At 34.2% G+C, this 14174-nt stretch overlaps 1 pseudogene; it reads left to right on the forward strand.

The window, feature by feature from the left end:
• Nucleotides 1–13727: 13727 nt before the first annotated feature.
• Nucleotides 13728–14174, forward strand: part of LOC111760817 (palmitoyltransferase ZDHHC7-like) — a 40853-nt pseudogene continuing 40406 nt past the window's right edge.

The raw sequence follows: 14174 nt of genomic DNA on the forward strand, positions 1-14174 counted from the left end.
TCTCAATTTCAATTTTTCTGTGAATATTTTGAACTCTCACTCATTTTGGAGTGACATTTATGCTGAATACAGAATTCTTAGCTGGCAGTTTGTCTTGCAACACCTTATTTATGTCATAACACTGCTTTCATGCCTCCATGGTTTCAGTTGAGAAATCAGTGATTGTCTTTATTGAACTTCCCTTATTTTTATCATGAAACTCTTTTCTTGCTGCTTTCAGTTTTCTGCCTTTGTCTTGGAATCTGATAAATATGTGTCTCAGGGCAGATCTGCTGGGATTTATTGTGCTTGGAGTATGCTTAGCTTCCTGGACATATATATCCATGTCCCTCATAAAAGTTGGGAAATTGGGGGCCTATATTTATTCAAAAACTTCTTCTTAATCTTTACCCTTCTTTTCTCCTTCTGGAATGCCCCACCACCAGCACCTTACATTGTTGTGAAGCATTTGTTATAAATTATGAAAGAAGATCATCAAAGCATTAGTACTAACTATAGTTTATATCTTACATTTGGTGCATTTTCCCCCAACTAACTATATTATTATTTTTAACACAGTGGTTGTGAACTTACAAAAATATCATGAACATGTGTAAAACTCCAATACAACACCACTTCACCAACACACCACACTGCAGTGGAACATTTGTTAGAGATTATAAAATATCATCAGATTATTGCTACCAACCATGGTTTATAGTATACTTTTGGCACATTTTTTCATCCCCCCCATTATCAACACACTATATCTTTGGCATTGATGTAAGAATATTACAATATTGCTGCTAACCACAGTTCATAGGCACACCATTTGTATTTTTCCCATGCTGAAAATGTCCACCACTGTGCAAAAGTGACATACTTCCACTTTAACTCACACAAGGATACTCTTACTTCTATACCATTAACCACAATTCTCATTCACCTCTGGGATCACTGCATTACTCATTTCCTAGATGATTCTCTAGCTTTAGACAATTCTCTGCTACTCACTATAATGTGTTAACATCAACTCTATCCATTTCCACACTTTTACATTCAAGTTAATTAAAACTTCTACATACATTAAGCATCAGTAGTCCTTCTCAATATGGTGTATATTTAATTTATTGCATTTTACTTTTCATCACCATCAGGACTGTTGTCTTTTTATGTATGCTTACAATTTCTTCTATGTATTTACTGTTTCTTCTGCATGTCATTTATCTGCATGTCATTCATCTTTTCTTCATTTCTTCAAATTGATTAAAGATAATCATTTAGAAATATTTGATTAGTGTTTGTACATTGTGCACCTCCTCCTGTTTATTAGTTTGTCCATTAGACTGGACCATCACTTCCTGTTCCTTATTATGACTTGTAAATTTTTATGAAGTCTAGGCATCTATTTTTCATTATGCTTTTTCAGGTGGTTAATTTCTTTATCTAGACTAAAGTTTTATTTTTTGTTTTCTTGGTTTTTGGATTAAGGGTTCTTTTTAACACTTGGTACCACTTATTCAATATCTTTGTAGTTGCTCATGTTCAATTGCAGAAATATTAGATCTACAAATAGGAAAGCAATAGGAAGACAAAAACGGATATAGAAAATTTAAATTAAAAAAGTAAAGAAAAAGAATTGAAAAAGACTGAAAATAATGAGGGAAAAAGTAAAGAGAAAAAAATTTAAAGATGATAAAAAGAAACAGGATAAAATAAAACAAACTACTATAAAAGGTCAGATTAATGAGAAGAGAAGAAAGAAGTAAGACAAAACAGGGGGAGATGCAAAGAAAGAAACAAAAGAAGAGGGAAATAAAGAAAAGAAAGAAATTATAAAGAGGAAGGAAAGAAAATAATAATAATGAGCAGGTCTCCCTCTCTGGCCACCAGTAACCACCTTAGGCTTCCTGTGCCCACCAATCAATCACCCTTGTGGCCCACACTCTGCAGGTACCTGGATGAAGAGAGAAAGAAAGAAACAAAATCTCTCTAGGTTTCTCTTGTGAACTTTTTTGCCCCATGGCTCCCCTCCCCTTGGTAGCCAGGTGGCTGCTTAACAGTCTCGCCAATCACTCCCTCACATCAATCTCCCCTGGACCTGTTGGATGCCTGTCAGCCAGATAAGTCACCTAGATCTCCTCTCCACATGTACCTGGTGCTTGTCAACCTGACAGATCTCTCTCTGGACTCCTGTCATCCCTGGGGCTGGTTGGACCCATGTCAGCCCACCCAGTCTCCTCTCCCCCCACCTCTTCTTGGAGCTGGTTATGCAATGGCCAACAACTCTCTTCCCCAGAATCATATCTGGCCCAATCTGCCTGCTGTATCACTCTTTTCCTGCTCCCCTAACATTCTGAGCTGGCTGGGTGTCAGACAACACTCCTGGTTACCCCAAAATTTCCCCTCCCTGAGAACCAGCTGGACACTAGCAACACACCCTTTTGTCCCTTAAATCTTCTATTCCCTGGGCCAGCTTGGTGTCAATCCATATGCTAATCATTCACACCCTGACATCCCTATCCTGATAAGTTGGCTGGGTACCAGTTCCCATACCTGATTGCCTTATGAAATCCATACCTTTAAGAGCCTACTGGGCATCAACATGAATACGTGAACACCTGGTGGCCCTCCTCACTCAGAGGCAGCTAGGCTCCATCTGCAAGTGGGATCATCACCTGGCTTCCCTCTTCCTTGGAGCTGGCTGGGCACTGGCTTGCTTGCCCTATCACCCATAGCACCCCTCTCCACAAGTTGACTGACGTCACTTTTCCTGCCATCATCTTCTATCATCCCCACAGTCCTATGGCTTCCTTTATGCCAGGCAAGTTTGCCTAACTTTCTGCAGTTTCTGGAGGAGGAGTGCAACCTGCAGTTCCTTACTATTCCACCCACCTTGGCTTCTTCAAAATTCTTTCTAAATATTTTTAAAGTAAAGGGATTTCATAAGTGAGATATGAAAGATGTTAACATTTACAAGAGATTTACTTGATGCTGTGGAGTCAACCTCAACTAGTCCAGAAATGGATATAACAACTAAATGTAGCAGTTTTCTCTAGTCATAGGGGAGTTTGCTTCTCATGAGTATTATGGCAGGCATTATGAAAAATGTTTTTTTTTTTTGAAAAATAGTCCAATGTTCTATGTCTTTAAAATGTGTTAGTATCCCTAACACTTAATAGGGTGAAAACACATAATTATCATGTTATTATGATCATGAATTCACACTTGTATTGAATAATCCAAAATAGGCAGATAAGTTTTTCTCTCCTTATGGACAAAGGCAAGGGAAGATAAACAAAGATACTATGCTCAATTTTTGTATTATCTTGAAGTCATGCAATTCAAATATCTTGTACATCTCATTTAGAAGAGGAAGGAAATAATTGATTATCTAAAAAAATTCTATGTTCATTGAACATACTAATATATACTAGAGTTACATTAACATGAGGCCTGCCAGGTTGTTTTGCTTGTCTACAAAGGATAGCTGAGCAGTCACAATGACATACTATCTTCCTTCTCCTGGTTGAATACTCTTCCTACATGATTATGCATGCTGCAGTTCATTTTTTAATCTTATGAAATATCTTCTTTCAGTGTTCAAAATATTGTCCCTAAGATTTAGTTGCTGAAGCAGAGTTACTTTTTTATTCATTTACTGAAATGAAGAAGTGGCATATATGTATCACAAAATATGTTAGATGGTGGAGTTAAACAATAAAGAATATTTTATGGAAAATGGCATTTCCTGGGAGGCAGACAATGAAGAGTAAAAAAGCCAATAAAGAAAGCATAATCTCAGGTAGTAGAAGTTACAGTTAAGATAATAAATTTAAGTATTATATTAGAGATAAATAAGTGACTCTTTGAGACAGAGAGTTGGAAAATCCCTTTTGGGGTGACTTAAAGAATGAAAAATAAATACAGAAAAAGAGCCTACAGAACAAGGAACTGAGAACATAATGCTTTGGGAAAAACATGAATACTTACAGTTTAGAGAAATATAAATGTAGTCAATGAACATTTGGATAAAATGTAAGGAAGTAGTATGTGGTGATCTTGGAGCATGTACAATAGAAAGCTGATTGTTAGCCTTATGCAAATTGTAAGTTTGGATAAATACACAAAGAACAGTAGGAGAAAGAAGAGGGGAGGCATTGGAGATTAAGTTTCATTGTTTTGGTATCTAAAATAAATTTTCTTATTATCTGCAAGATTTTTAAAAATCTTTAGAAACAGAATATTTTAAGCATTTACCAAAAGAAATTTCTAATTCATACCTTAAAATAATTTCTTCAACTACTTGAGTAAAAAGTTACTTACCAGATGTACTGAAAGAAAAAATTCTAAAAAATTAACTAGAGGATGGTAATTATTTTTACTCCAAAGAAGAGTTTTATTTAACAGTTGATGACAAGAAAGTAAAACAGAATATCTAGCTTCCTTTGGAATTTCTCTGACTTTACAACATAAAGTTGTGTGTCACAATTACTGATAAAGGATACAATGGTCTCAGCTAGGCTGGGACAGGTTCTCTTATTTGACTAATGCATCTTAAAGTTACGTGGAAACATTCATTTGCCTTCTTTTTATTTCAAATATGATGTCAATTGGAATATTGTGTAACAAAAATGACTACAGCAAATTATTTTTAAGACACTTGTCTAATTCCATGGGATTCCCAATGAAATTATATCTAAGAAGTGTTCTGAATATTCTAACTAGTTATCACTTAAGACCCTTAGTAACATAATCTGTTTTCATAAGCAGAAATGTTCAGAACCTGAAAACATTGTGAAATTCACATGCCTCAAACTTCTACCAGAATAATAATGGAGTATACCTAAAGGGTTCCCAAATTCTACTTAACATAGAGTTGTACACTATTGATTAATATATGTAATAATCATTATGTAATATTATTATGTAATAATATTAATATATGTAATAATCACCTGAATATTTTGATAAAATGAATCCTGTCAAATAGTCTTAATGATCTGACCCATCAGATCTCTGGACATGTTCAAGAAGGTGCAATTTTTCAATTAATTTGGTGATTCAGGTTCATGTCATACTTTCAGAAACCATACCTATAGCTGGAGTCAAATAACATGAGAAGCAAATTATATCTTATTGTATAACCCCTCAATGTAGAGTGATGAAACTGAAACTTTTAAAGACATAGTTTTAAGAATTTAGAAGTGTTTTTCTTTCATCTACCTTAGAGAAATACTTAGATCATTCCAAATTAATTTTGTCTACTGGACATATAGAAGAAAAATTCCAATTGTGCACTATATAGTTCCAAGAAAATATTTTAATTAATAAAATTCATTCTCCACTATTAGACTGGTGGCTATTAAAATGTCAGAAAACTGGAAATGTTGGAAAAAATGTGGAGAGATAAGAATGTATATTGACTTTTGCTGGGAGTGTAGAATGGTACAGCCACTGTGGAGACTGGCATTTCCTAAGTAGGCTGAATATAGACTTGAAATGGCACTCAGAAATATTCACAATAGCCAAAAGTTGGAAACAACTAAGGTGTCCATTAACTGATGAGTGGATAAACAAATTGTGGGTTATGCGCATGATAGACTATTATGCAGTGGTAAGAAGAAATGAAGTTGTGAAACATATGAAAACACAGTTGAACCTGGAGGATATTATGTTGACTGAAGCAAGCCAGAAACAAAAGGACAAATACCTTTTGTGAAATATAAACACATCATATGAAATATGAATATGGGTAAAATTGCATATATAAGACAATTTTTTTGAAGCTGAATAAATGTAAGTTAATAGGACAAAATGCTAGTATTAGACAAAAAAATTATACTAACTGAAGGAGACCAGACACAGAATATATCATATAGTGTAAATTCATTTATATAAAATGTAAATTCATTTATATAAATGTAAATATAAATCAACTTATAAAGATCAAAGGAGATTAGTTGTTATGTAGATCTGAGGAAGGAATGCTAAGGGGTGTAGAGTCTTTCTTTTTGGAGTAATGAAATTGTTCTAAAATTTTTGAGATGATGAATGTACAACATTGTGACTATACTATAAGCCATTGATTATACACTTTGGGGAGAATAGCTAGTAACAGCAACTATGTAAAGTAGGGGAAGCATAGAGAGATTCAGAGGTGAGGACTTTTCTTATTCGCCAGGTTTTTTAATTATTATTATTGAATAATGAAAATACTCTAATAATGATTGAAATAATGAATGCACGACTATGTGATTATAGTAAATACAATTGTACACTTTGGTTTTTTTGATTCATTTTCTTCCTTCTTTATTTTTTTAAAATGCTACATTAAAAAAATGAGGTCCCCATATGACCCCACCCCCTCACCCCACTACTCCTTCATTAACAACCTCTTTTATCATCGTGGCACATTCATTGCATTTGGTGAATACATTTTGGAGCACTGCTGCACCACATGGATAGTGGTTTTTACATTTTAGTTTACACTCTCCCCCAGTCCATCCAGTGGGCCATGGCAGGACATACGATACCTTGTTATAGGAAAATCCATATGTTTATATGCTGCAACATTATTCCTGATTGCCTGAATTGAAGATTAGAGAGGTATATTTGACTCATTATGGTAGAGTTTCTGCATTTCGACCAACTTAGATTAATGTAATAATTTATGTTAATAGATTTGCCAAGGGAGTCTGAAAGACTAGAAGGGAAACATCCACTACTCTGAGCAGGAACACACATCTTCTCAGACTCATTAAATTATTAAAATCTTGACTTGATATTGAATGACAAATAAAATTTGCAATTACTGCATAATGTACATACATCTTTGATATTCTGTTTAACAATAATATAACATTTTAAAAATGTTTTGATATAATATTAAGAAATGTTATAAAGACATGATAAAGAACTTAAGTAACTTTTACCCTGATTCCTTAATTTTTAATATTTTGCTATAGTCCATGCCTCACAAACAGGAAATTGAATATGGGTAAAATTATTCTATCTTTTTTATATCTATATTTCATTTTGTTAATTTGTACCAGTATTACCCTTTTGAGCAGTCTCTTTTAGCATTCCAGTACAAGATGCAGCCCAGGATTAGGTATTTTGTTTACTTGCTATGCTCTAACCTGTTCTTCTTAATAAATTTTTTCCTTTATAACTTTGTGCTTTTTTGAAGAAAATAGTACAGTTATTAGAGGTAATATTCCCTTATTTGTGATTTTCATTTTTTTCCTTATGATTAGGTTTGAGGTTAGAATTCTTGGGCAGAATAATTCATAAGGACAACCCTCAAAGTCACTCAATTATTGGATAGGTATCTATTTTCAATTGAATATAAACTTTTACTCTTTTAAATTAGGTTTGCCTGTTTGAAGCGGCACTGCGAAAGGATTCTGGTAAGTAAATTCACATGAGATTAAAGAAGAAAACTTCATAATTAATATTTAAAAGACAAAATCTTTACCCTTGCTCTAGTGATTTCATTGATTCTATCACAAGTTCATACTGATGACTTCTAGGTCCTTCAGTGCTTTCTCTTTTTCTTGTTCAGTTCTGGAAACTAGATCCCTGCAGTATAAATTATTTTTTAAAATTACAAATTTTAACAACCTTAAAATACATGTAACACAGTATTATAATTGCCACAATCATGTCATGATGAAAACAGAACTTAAAACAGTTAAAAATATACCTGTAGCTCTTTTCTTCCCCCTAGACTGAGGAGTTACATCACAATTACTGTTCTTAAATTTAGTAATAAATAGAATGTGTTTTTCTTCTTTTATACATGGTTATTAGAGGAATTCCAGTAAAGTGACATCAAAATAGGTAGGTAGACTCTGACTCTCTCACAAAATAGAGTGGAGAAAATTCAAGGACCTATCTGAAGGAGCTGCTTGGGATTTTGTGAGAGAGTCAGATTCTGCTTACCTATTTTATTTCTTATTTCATTGTTTCTATTCCAATTTTTATTCTTATTCCTTTGTACATCTTATAATATTTTCTCATGTTAATTATTTATTTTCCTAGGTCTTGTATGGTTCCCCTTCTCCTTTTTCATCTTCTTTGTTCTCTTCTTATTGCCTTCTTTTACTCTGGGACTAATTTTTTTTTCAAGGGAAAAAAGACATCAGCAAGAAATAGAATAAGAGGTATGAAGTGTCAAAGTGAAGGCTTACCACAAACACAAAAACAACAATAAAATAAAACCTTAGAGTAGAAAGAGATGGTAATCAACCAAATAACCCCCAAGATGAAAAGATGCCTCTACCAACAAAAAATTACAAGCCATACAAAGAAATGGGAAGACATAGTCCAGTCTACAAAACAAACTAAAAAAGGAGGAAATGCAGAACACAGAACAGCTAAACAGAGATGTCCAAACAAATATCATGAATTAAATTAATGAAGTGAAGAAAGAGATTAAGATGATTAAAAAGACACACAGAGAACATACTGAAGTAATTGTAAACCTAAATAAAAAGATAAAGGATATGATGGTGGTAAATGGTACAATGCAAGAAAGAAAAATATACACTGGAAGCACATGCTAGCAGATTTGAACAGGCCAGAGGAAAGAATCAGTGATATGGAAGATAGTACATCTGAAGTAAAGCAGTATAACAGAAGGATAAATGATAGAAAAAATCAAGCAGGGAATTAGGGATTTAAGTGACAATATGAAATGCACAGACATATGCATTATAGGCATCACAGAGGGGAAAGAGAGGGGAAAGAGGGCAGAAGGAGTGTTGGAGGAATTAATGGCTAAAAATTTCCCAACTCTTTTGAGGGACATAGACATACATGTCCATATAGTGCAGCACACCCCAAACAGTATAAATACTAATCTTCCTACCCCAAGACACATTCTTGTGAAATTATCCAATGCCCAGGACAAAGAGAGAATACTGAAGCTACAAGAAAAAGAGATCTTCGTGTACAAGGGAAGCTCAATAACATTAAATGAGCTTAACATATTGCAAAATGTGATTAGTAAGGTTAACATACTACAGACCTACAGGGTCAGAATTGCATGGTATTGGTATAAGGTTAGACAAACTGACAAATGGAGCCAAATCAAGAGTTCTGATATAGATTCTTTCATATACAGTCATCTGTTATTTGATACAGCCACCAAACCCACTCAACTGGGAGAGAATGGTCCCTTCAACAAATGGGGCTTGGAGAACTAAATATCCATATCCAAAAGAATTTTAGAGAAACACAATTTTGCACCTTATTCAAAAAAATTAACTCAAGATAGAACAAAGATCTAAATATAGGAGCAGGACCATAAAGACCTTGGAAAATAGTGTAGGGAAACATCACAGGAACTTGGAATAGGGAATGATTTCATGAACTTCATACCCAAACCATGAGCAGCAAAAGAAAAAAATAGACTAAAGGGACCTCTTCAAAATTAAAACCTTTGTAACTCAGAGGATTTTCTCAGGAAAGTGTAAAGGCAGCCTACCCAATGGGAGAAAATATTTGATAACCATATATCTGATAGGAGTCTATTATCTAGCACTTATAAAGAAATCCTACACCTTGAAAATAAAAAGACAAACAACCCATTTAAAAAATGAACAAGTGATTTGAGAAGACACTTCTCCAAAGAAGAACTACAAATGATCAAAAAACACAAAAAGATGTTCAAAATCACTAGATATTAGGGAGTGTGTGAATGATCATGTTTGCATAGTGTGTGGCATCACTCGGTAGAGACCCACATAATGAACAGGCAGATGTTGGACTCCCATCTTGTGGAGACCCTCTATGTAGACAGACCATTTTGTCAAGCCCTCAATGAAGATGCACGTAACTATGAATCTTGTCCTTCAGGGAATGGAGCTTGGTGGTTGCCTTGGGTGTGAAGAGGGGGAAAGGAGGAATAAAAGAGATGGGACAGGGTACATTTTGGCAGAGATAGTGTTGTTCTACATCTTCTTGCAATTATGGATACAGGCCACATTAAATTTTATCAGATTTATAAATGTATATGTTCCAAAATGTAAACCATAATAAGAGCCATTGACAATGGTTAGTATCTTTGATTCAATATTCGTGCATCAGTTTTAACAAATGTACCATCCACACATAAAATATTATTGATAAGGGAAAGGGGGAAAGGGAGAGGTGTTAGGTATATGAATATCCCCTGTATTCTTTCATGTCTATTCTGTGACCTAAAACTTCTTTGAAGAAAAAAAAAAAAAACCTGGTAGAATAAATGGAAGAAAATAAATGGAAGAAAAATGAAAAAAATTAAAAAACTGAGGGAATAAATGGAAGAAAAGGGCAACAGTCTTACAGTGACAAAAGGCAAAATGGAAAAAATTAACATTATTTTTAAAAAATTTTAATATCCTAATATTTTAAAATATTATTTTATTTTTAATTATTATTTTTTTTCTGTGTTTCACTTCTTATGTATAAAACCATCTTTACTATTTCATTTTCTTATTAATTATAGGTGGCTTTTAAATGGCTTCATTTTTTAAAAGATTTTTTATTACAAAAGAGTTAGAGTTGTGGCAGGGGAGGACCACTGGTGTGAGGTGGCAGTGAGGGAGGATACATGAGAAGAAGTTCACCTGTATACATATAAGGCATATAATTGCCTTCAAATATCCATGGGGTATTGTCATGGTGGGTGGAGTTTCACAAAATAACCAAGAGAATATCAAATTTCCATCTGGGATAACTCTGCCATATTCTCTAATGGAACAACAAGAATTCCCAAACTACAGGGATAATTAATTGTGAAAAAAGATAGCCCATTGAAGTACCCTAGATTTTGATGACTAAGCTTATGAGCCTTTGTTCTTAAAATTGAAAGCCTAGTGACATAGGGTCCCTAAGAGGTACCTACTGGGAGCCCCATTGTTGCTCAAATGTGGTCTTTCTCTAAGCTGAACTCAGCATATAAAGCAATAGCTTCCCCCAGCATTGGACATGATTTCCAGGGATGAGCCTCCCTAGCACAAAGGGATTGCTACCATGTACTAACAAGCAAAGCATCTGGGGGAAAACGGACCTTGATCAAAAGGGAGAAAAGAAAGAAAAATGAATTCGTATGGCTAAAAGACTTCAAAGTGAGTCAGGAGGCCATTCTAGAGGTAGTGCTTACACACATCTCAACAGGGTCTCATTGACAGCCAAAGTAGATACTATCTCAAAAAGTGAAGCTCCTCAGGGATAAAGAGACATCCAGATACTATATTCAGGGAAGATAGCTCAGGAAATTGGCCCTTTGTTAGTGGACTCTAATCTGGTATTTACGCCTCCCAGTGTGACAGAATTTGACTTAGTAGTGGTTTCCCTATCCAGGACTCTTCTATCATCATATTTGAACATATAATTAGTACTAGGGTTGATAGGTGTATATCCAAGAGACTTGAATCTTTGGGCTGTCCATGTGCCAGCTGAGCCCTGAATCTCAGCAAAGTTGCAACACCTACACTCCAGTTCAATGGGCTCACCCAGGACAACTAGCAGAGAGGAGATGGTGAACAACCAACATACAAAGGAACTGAGAGTGCTTACAATTTTAAGCAAGAAAGTCTCGTCCTTTGGATGTATGGGATTGAAGCCCCACTCAGTTAATGGTGGAGCAAGCATCACCATCCCAGAGTCCTCAGGATTGAGAAATGAAATATGAACTAAAATAAACTTGCTAGTGTTCTACTTAATAGTAGATTTATTGTGATTCTCACAATGTAAGAAATACCATTGTTGTGGAGGCAGTGACCCATGGGTGTTCTGGGATTAGGGAGAGGGACAAACAGGTGTATTAAGGTGGCATTTTCAGTACTTGGGAATCATCCTGAATGACATACATTGACAGAGACAGGCCATTATATACCCGGCCATAACCTACAGAGTCAAATGTGAGAACATATAAAATACAATGTACACTAAATCTATGCTTAATGGCAGTGCTCCAAAATGTGTTTATCAATTGCAATGAATGTACCACCCTGAGGAAAGATGTTGCTATTTTTGGAAAGTGTGACAGGTGTGGAGAGCAAGGCATATGGTAATCTTTTATGTAGTCTATGTAACATTTATATAATCAAAGTATTTTTAAAAAATAATAAAGTGAAAAAAGATTAAATGCTTATTTCTCATCTGAAACCATAGAGTCAAGAAGGCAGTGGTATGAAATAATTAAGGTGCTAAAGGAAAAAAACAAACAGACAAACAAACATCAGCTAGGAACTCTGCATCCAGCAAAGCTGGTATTCAAAATGTGAGAGAGTTAAAAATATTCACAGATAAACAGAAAGTATGAGATTTTGTCATTAAGAAACCTGTCCTTCAAGAAATACTAAAGGGAGTCCCACAGATTGAAAGGACAAAACAGGAGGGAGAGAGTTGAAGAAGAGTGTAAGAATAACTAAAATCATAAAAAGAGAAATCAAAACAACATATGGCATACATAAACCTAAAGAAAATATGGTGAATGTAAGGAGTTCCTTGAATATAATAACATTGAATGCTATTAAATTAAATCTTCCAAACATGAGAAAGAGATAGGTAAAATGGATAAGGAAGCATTACCCATCTATATGCTGTCCACATAAAACTCACCTTAGACAAATGGAAGCAAGGAAGCTGAAAGTGAAAGGTTGAAAAACATTTATAAATGTAAACAATAAGCAAAAAAAAAGGGCAGGAGTACTATAATAATATTGGACAAAATAGATTTTAAATGCAAAACTATTGTAAGAGACAAAGAAGGACATTATATATTAATAAAAGATGCAATCTATCAAGAAGGAAAAACAATAAAAAACATTTATGCACCTAATCAGGGTGCCTCAAAATACATAAGGCAAACAATGGAAAAACTAAGTGGAGAAATAGATGACTTTAAGGTAGGGAATTTTAATACTTCATTATCTCCTTTAGAAAGAATATCTTGAAAGAGGATTAATAAAGAAACAGAGACCTTGAATAATATATTAGAGGAACTGGGCCTAATAGACATATACAGGATATTATATACCCAAATACAACAAGATGTGCATTCTTTTCAAGAGCATATGGATCATTTTTCATGATAGATCACATGCTGGGTTACAGAACAACTCTCAATGAATTCAGAAAGATTGAAAATATACAATGTAATTTCTGTGACCATAATGGAATGAAGCTAGAAATCAGTAAAGGACAGAAAACAAGATTAGGCACAAAGATATGGAATTTTAAAAACACACTTAGACAATTCAGTGCACCAAGGAGGAAATTGCAAAAGGAATCAGTAACTACCTGAAATGAATGAAAATGATAATACAACATATCAAAATCTATGGGATGCAGCAAAAGCAGTGTGGAGAGGAAAAATCATAGCAGTGAATGCCTACATCAAAAAAGAAGGAAGAGCTAAAATCAAAGGCCTAACTGTACACATGGAAGAAGTAGAAAAAGAACAACAAACTAACCCCAAAGGAAGTAAAAAGAAGGAAATAAAGAATAGAGTAGAGCCAAATGAAATTAAAAATAAGAAAATACTAGAAAAATTAAGAAAACCAAAAGCTAGTTCTTTGAGAAGATAAATAAAATTGACAAACCCTTAGCTGGAATAACAAAGAAAAAGAGAAGATGCAAATATATAATATAAGAAACAAAGACAGGGAAAGCACCATTACCCCACAGAAATAAATATCATAAGAGGATAGTTGGAAAAATTTTATGCCACCAAGATGAGACATTTAGAGGAAATGGACAAATTCCTAGAAACACTCAAGCAGTCTGCAGTGATGAAAAAAGAATTTGATGAATTCAACAGAACAATCACAGATAACCAGATGGAGTTAGTCATCCAAAACCTTCCAATTAAGAATAGCACAGGACCAGATGGCTTCACAGGTGAATTCTACCAAACATTTTGGAAATAACTAACACCAGTCATGCATAAATTCTTCTAAATATTAGAATTGGTGGGAACATTGCGTAACTTGTCCTATGATTGTAACATCACCCAAAAAGCAAAACCAAACAATAATGCCACAAGAAAGGACAACTATAGACCTATCTCTCCAATGGAACTAGATGCTAAAATCCTCATCAAAGAACTTGCTAATCATATTCAACAAAACATCAAATGAATTATATACAATTACCAACTGGGTTTCATCCTTGGTAAACAAAGATTGTTCAACATAAGA

The sequence above is a fragment of the Dasypus novemcinctus genome, chromosome 16 (assembly GCF_030445035.2).
Source record: "Dasypus novemcinctus isolate mDasNov1 chromosome 16, mDasNov1.1.hap2, whole genome shotgun sequence".
NCBI classification, from domain to species: Eukaryota; Metazoa; Chordata; class Mammalia; order Cingulata; family Dasypodidae; genus Dasypus; species Dasypus novemcinctus.